General features: G+C 38.9%; 1 long non-coding RNA gene across 2 annotated transcripts; it reads right to left on the reverse strand.

The window, feature by feature from the left end:
* Positions 1–2,164: 2,164 nt before the first annotated feature.
* LOC130464370 (uncharacterized) lies at positions 2,165–5,985 on the reverse strand. Of its 2 annotated transcripts, none has more exons than XR_008924758.1 (3): positions 4,878–5,985; positions 3,076–3,221; positions 2,165–2,221 (listed from the first exon to the last, which is right to left on the reverse strand). It is a non-coding gene; the product is annotated as an uncharacterized lncRNA (long non-coding RNA). The 2 variants fall into 2 exon arrangements; XR_008924759.1 differs by lacking the exon at positions 2,165–2,221 and having other exon boundaries at positions 2,853–3,221; positions 4,878–5,084; positions 5,571–5,985.
* Between the last annotated feature and the right edge of the window lie 251 nt (positions 5,986–6,236).

Below are 6,236 nucleotides of genomic sequence, written 5' to 3' on the forward strand. Positions count from 1 at the left end.
ATTTATGGTGGCAACGATGTGAAAATACCCTTAAAGCCACACCTAACTTTGGATGGGAAGCATTCAAAACTGCACTAAGGAACAAGTTTTACCCACCTTATTTGAAAAAGCAAAAGGTGCAAGAGTTCATTGAACTCAAAATGGGAGGTCTGTCAGTGACGGAATACTATTCTAAGTTTATAGAGCTGTCTAGGTTTGCACCTGAAGTGGTGGCAACGGAAGAGCTCAGGGCTCAAAGATTTGAGAATGGTTTGACCATCGACTTACAGCTGTTGTTGTCTGGAGAGACGTTTACCTCATTAGACACCCTGTACGGAAAAGCTGCTCACCTGTATGGGTTACAGCAAAGGAAGAATGGTAGTGCTGAAAAGAGAAAGGATGGTGGAAGCACGAATCAAGGAAATAACCATCAGAATCAGGGGAATTTTAAGAAGCACAAAGGAAATGGGAATTTCCAGTTTAGGGCTAACAATGGTGGTAATCGCAACAACCAAGGTGGTGGAAATCAGCCTGGAAGAAATGGAGTACGGACCTACGAATGTAGGCGCTGTAACATGAATCACCCTGGAAAGGATTGTGATGGAAATTTGGTGACTTGTAGATTCTGTCAGAAGTTAGGCCATAGGGAGTATGAATGCTATTCTAAGAATGGAAAGCCTAACCAAGGTAATCACCAAGGCAATAACCGGAATAATCAGAACCGGAATGGGGGAAATGGAGGTGGAAACCAAAGAAACCACCAAGGTGGTAACAATGGCAATAGCAATGGCAATCACCAGAACCATGGAAAGCCTGGAGGGAACCAACAGCAGAATGGGAACCGAAACAACAATGGGAACACCAATGGAGGTGGCTATAACAAAGGAGTTGCCCAAGGAAAGTTGAATGTGATATCTAGGCAAGAAGCGGAGACTTCCTCTGACGTCATAGCGGGTAATTTTTCTATTAATTCCGTTTTAGTTAAAGTTCTATTTGATTCTGGTGCGACTTATTCTTTTATATCAGTAGATTCTTTGGGGAAACTAGGGTTGAAAGAGCCTGAAACAATTGAAGTACCTATAGTCATACCTATTGGTGGTATAGTGAAGTGTACCAAAATCCATAGAGATGTGCCTGTGACCATAGCCAAGACCGTGTTCTTATCTAACCTAATCGAATTCGAGTTAAGAGAGCTAGATGTAATTCTAGGGATGGATTGGTTGGCCATGTTCAAAGCCAAAATAGATTGTGAGAAGCAGAAGGTTCACTTGAGGTCTAGCCTAGGCAAAGTAGTGTCATATCGTCGTTTTGGTAAGCCTAATAACATACACTAGTAGAAAAAACCCTTGTTGCAGCGTACATCGTATGCTGCAACTGGGGGGCCTGCAACAAGTATTGACTTGTTGCAGCGTACAAATAAAAGCCCGCTGCAACAAACCAGTCTGTTGCAGCGTACATCATTTTGTACGCTGCAACAAGTCTTGATTTTTGCCTAATTTTACACACTTGTTGCAGCGAACAAGTATATGCCCCCTGCAACAAAGCTGTGCTTTTGGCGGGAAAATTTTAGTTTTATTTATCTATACCTAGGGTGTCTTACACCAAATATAGGAACCTGTCAACAACAATAAATAAAATATCGCAACCTGTAGATCAACAAATATAAAAAATAATAACTGGTGTTTTGTATACATATATATATATCCCAAAACCAAAGTGCACGTACTACATTCAAATATACGTTCCAATTTCAATGTACGCATACATTTTAATGTAAACGATTGTTCTATAACAACTAAACCACCTCGATCAAGCGCGCTCAAGCCAATAGTAAATACTTGCGGGTAAAACACTTAGCCCATTGCTCACGAACCCCATCAATTTCCTCACTAGTATAGGCGCATTCCTCGGAGTGTAGACCTTTACAAAAACAGAAATTTCAACTAAGCATTAGATTAAATTCAAATTAAATATCACACTTTAACATTCAAGCAACTAATAACAATGTCCTAATAGCTATTACAAATAGTGCTTTGAAGTGGTATAGTTAAGAAGAAAAACCTTTATTTAGCAGTGCGTCATTTCAGAAATATAGATGATTTGTTCAACTCCGAAATAAAGCAGTACTTGAGCAGCATCACAAACAAGCTTCTCCTTGCCCCTCTTACAATCATCAAAACATCAATTCTTCTCCAGGCACAGGAAAAGTGCTAGGCACAGAAACGAATGCTTGCCTTCCATGCTGCATAGAAGTTAATACATTTGGTGATCTACATACATGGAGCGAATATGTTATTCAAACAACCATTAAGAGGGTGATCCCTCTCTCCATGTCACTTCTTAGGTATAAGGGATATTCATATATGTGGATCTCAACAGCTTCACAAAACATTTGACAGCAAACCTGTTTATAAGATTGAAATTTGGGTCCTATTTTCTGAACAAACTAAGTTACAGACTTACAGGTTGTTATAACTCTTTATAAATACTTAATTCTTGAATTGTCATGTTCCCACAACTCCACCCTAACTAGTGATAAATCCAAACTAATGAGCCACAGAAAACATATACAGATACCTATCACCTATACCCAAGCTAGTTAACATTGTTAAAAACTACTATAAAGTACACAATGTCTATCGAAGCTTCTAATCCTCGCAACGATCACTTGTCAACTAATGATGCAATGTTGGGAAATCAAAAGCTTTGTGGAAGAAGTGACTCAAATAAAGCAAATAGAAGTGGTTCGAGTAAGAATTGGATGATGAGTTGGACCAAATCTACATGTGTGTGTGTGTGTGTGGGAGTGGGGGGGGGTGGGGTGGGCGGGGAGGGGGGGGGGGTGAGACCCTGATGGCATTATGACTGGGGTGTAGTTTTCTGGGTCAGTTTTCCCTGCCCAGCAAGAGCATACAAGTTTAGTTTACTGATACAAAACCCTTTCTTCAAACAAAATAAACATACAATGGAATACCTTTACGAAAAGTGCTTGCCTACCATACCTCTATAAAACAATTGCCTAGCTCCTAGTATTTAAAAGTGAATCCAAAAGCACAAAATAACCAAGGCCTGAAGTAAACTCAACCAAGTCCAAACCTTTCAGTAGTATCCAATTTGGATCTTAAATCAGCTATTTCAGCCTCAGCAACAGAGAGACGCCGTTGGCAAGCCGCCTCAGCTTCATTAGCAGCTTTTATCCTCAGCTTCAACTAGTTTAGTGATTTGATTCTAGAAGAGGTAGACTGTGGACAGATACAAGAAGATAGAATAGATCACATAGTAAGTAGAGGCACGGGAAGATATGTCAGACTACATTTACACAAACAAAGAGTTGGAGAAGTGAATTTATCACAACAGAACTAGAGTACAGAGGAATATCAAATCAACAGTTGTCTGATTTTTTTTAACTTTAACAGGAAAAAAAACAGTGGAACGGTTTTATCCATGAAATTCCTTTTAACATAAAAGTTTGTGGCATGAGCCTTAGATGTGCGTAAATAGATTGAAATTAGTATGTCCACCCTCCTCTCATCTCAAACAAAACCCATAAAGGCAAGAGTCCGCAAGACAAATTCTGGGCTTGGCTTGTAACTGAGTCCCTGGCCATCACTCTGGTTCTTCTCTAACTTACACTGAACACCAATTATACTTTTTCCAAAAAAGACTTGCTCCATCATCTGCATCTCTTACATAGTCAAGCGCATTTTTCAATCTCAAAACTGGACTCATTTCAGCTTTTAGTTACAGGGGATGAGGGTCTAAAACTCAAGTCTCTCAAAGGAAAAAACCCGTCAATTTATCAGAGAATATAGGAGACAGCAGCACAAGTATCTAAACCAAAAAGAAAGTGATTGCTAGATACCAGGAAACGTTGTATTCATCTGGGTCTCTACGGTACGCACAATACCAAGCTGCTCAACGTAGTTTCCTAGGACTATCAATGCTCTAGTGGAAGCAATTATAATTTTATAATTCCGGTCACCAATACACCATTGTAACATACTACTAGAAAGACCTATCCTAGAGGTAGCTTCTCGGCATATATTGCATAAGTACTACATAGGAGAGTTGGAAGTGTGGAACCACTGATCAGAGAGTGATTTGAACCCCTCTCGAACATGAAACTGCAGTTCATCTAATACAGTATATAAATAATCAATATCCAGTTTGCAGTGAATCAGTGATCACTACAAGACCTTGAAAAACTGAAAATAATAATACTAGCCAGACTATGGGACTAGTATTATGAAAGCTGAAACTTTAGAAAGGCATAAATACGACAATACCTCAAACGCTAAATCAAAGTGCAGCTAGCTGAAAGGTGGTTCAGATGTTTATGCTAATACATGTGTTTGGGACGGATAAAAATTAGGAATTGAAAAGACTTTTCGCTCAATCAACAACCCTCGATGTTGTCAGTTACGCTTAAGTTAGGAATGCATATTCACTCAAAGTTAAGAATAAAAGTTGCGTTGGATTGCTTGGCCACTATTTTCAAGCTTCGGTCTACCCCTTAATAACAATATGCTAACATCCACATCTATAACCCACTGCACGAAATCATTTGTATTCATATAATTACTTGAAAGTGGAATAGAACTATTAGATGACCATAAAGAATTCTGCAAGGAATAAAAAATGACAGATAATAGTAAGCCTGGCCTAGCTGAAACATATCAATTTTTGTTTTAACGTATCAAAGTATGGCTGATTTCAAAATATAAACTTGATCAATTGAATTCCCCCGAAGTAAAGCAGAATCCTAACATTTACCCTTATCCTTATATCAGTCAGTCCATGAACAATAACATATACTAGTATTAAAGAACACTTCAATGTGCAGGACCAAGAAGAAAATAAATGCAAACTAAAGATAACAAAGTTTTATCAAAAACTACCTTAAATTTGGCAGGTTCAACTAGTTGAAAAACAACAGTATCTCCTTCCAATTTCAGAACTATGGCAAACCTTTTCCACCCACCACTGAGTCCACGATATTGAGGCAGATAATTGGCTTCGTATTGTTCTCCAGTATCTGTCTCGAGTATTATAACAGTACGGTTTTTTACTGGTATATGCGCCCTTCAAAAGGGTGGAGGAAGTCTCTGTGACTCCACCAAATGAACCAAGTAAGAAAACACCTCAAAATAAGCATATTAATTTCATCAGAATAATATATAGTTTGTCACATTTGGCTAATGAAAAGGCCTAAAACATGAAACATGAAATTACTTAAATTGGATTGCTTTAGATTCAAAAAAGGACTGACATTCAAGAATGGAGGGAGTAGTTTTTCACATTTGCCTAATGAAAGAGCCTAAAACATGATTTGAGGTACTAACCAAGATGAAACCACCAGAAACATTCGATTTTACATCACTTTTACGGTAGTCGGATGTTCAACATTTATCTTTGAGTGAATTTTTCTAGCATGAACAGAATTATATTTCCTTAATCAGGGATTATTACAATATTTTTCTCATCAAGAAAATCAAATTAATTGATATATCTCTGTTTAAATTACATACGAAGATCAAGATTCAAGAATTTGCAAAATTTCATCATTTAAAACAAAAGAAATCATAACCCACCCGAGATAAACGTATGTATTTTCTCCTAATCTTGTCAGCCAACAATTTCTTTGGCTTTCTCTGCAAAAATGAAAAATGAACAAACCCTAATTTTGAAAACGAAAATAAAAAGGGACAGGGGAGAAAGTTACTTGCCGCAGCGAGGATTGACGGAGAACAGGGTTCGCGAACCGGCCGAGCAAAGAAGCTTAGTTTTCCGAGCAGGGAATCACTTCGCCGGTTGTTTTTTCGAGCAGGGAATACCTTTTGCGGGGGTTTTTCGAGCAGGGAACCACCGGTGAGAGGTGAGGAAATTAAATAGACTCTTGCTAGAGTACCACCGGCGACGGGCGAGACCACGCGGCGACGACCACTGGTGAGAACCACCGGCGAGACGCAGGGTAAGCCGAGAGAAGAAGAAGGGAGTAATGAGAGTGGGATATTTGCTGCGAAATTGGTCATGAGGTTTGAGGTAGAAATGTTTGGTCTGAGTTAAAGTTGCAGCGAAAAAAATTACAAATATGTTATTGCAGGGGGCTTTTACCATGTACGCTGCAAAATAAAAGGTCTATTGCAGGGGGCTTTTACTATGTACGCTGCAAAAATCTCTTTTGCAGGGGGCAATTAATTTGTACGCTGCAACAACCCTTTAAAGGGTTTGACCCGCGTTGACCGACTGGTTGTTGA

Source organism: Spinacia oleracea, chromosome 6 (genome assembly GCF_020520425.1).
Source record: "Spinacia oleracea cultivar Varoflay chromosome 6, BTI_SOV_V1, whole genome shotgun sequence".
In the NCBI taxonomy this organism is placed as follows: Eukaryota; Viridiplantae; Streptophyta; class Magnoliopsida; order Caryophyllales; family Amaranthaceae; genus Spinacia; species Spinacia oleracea.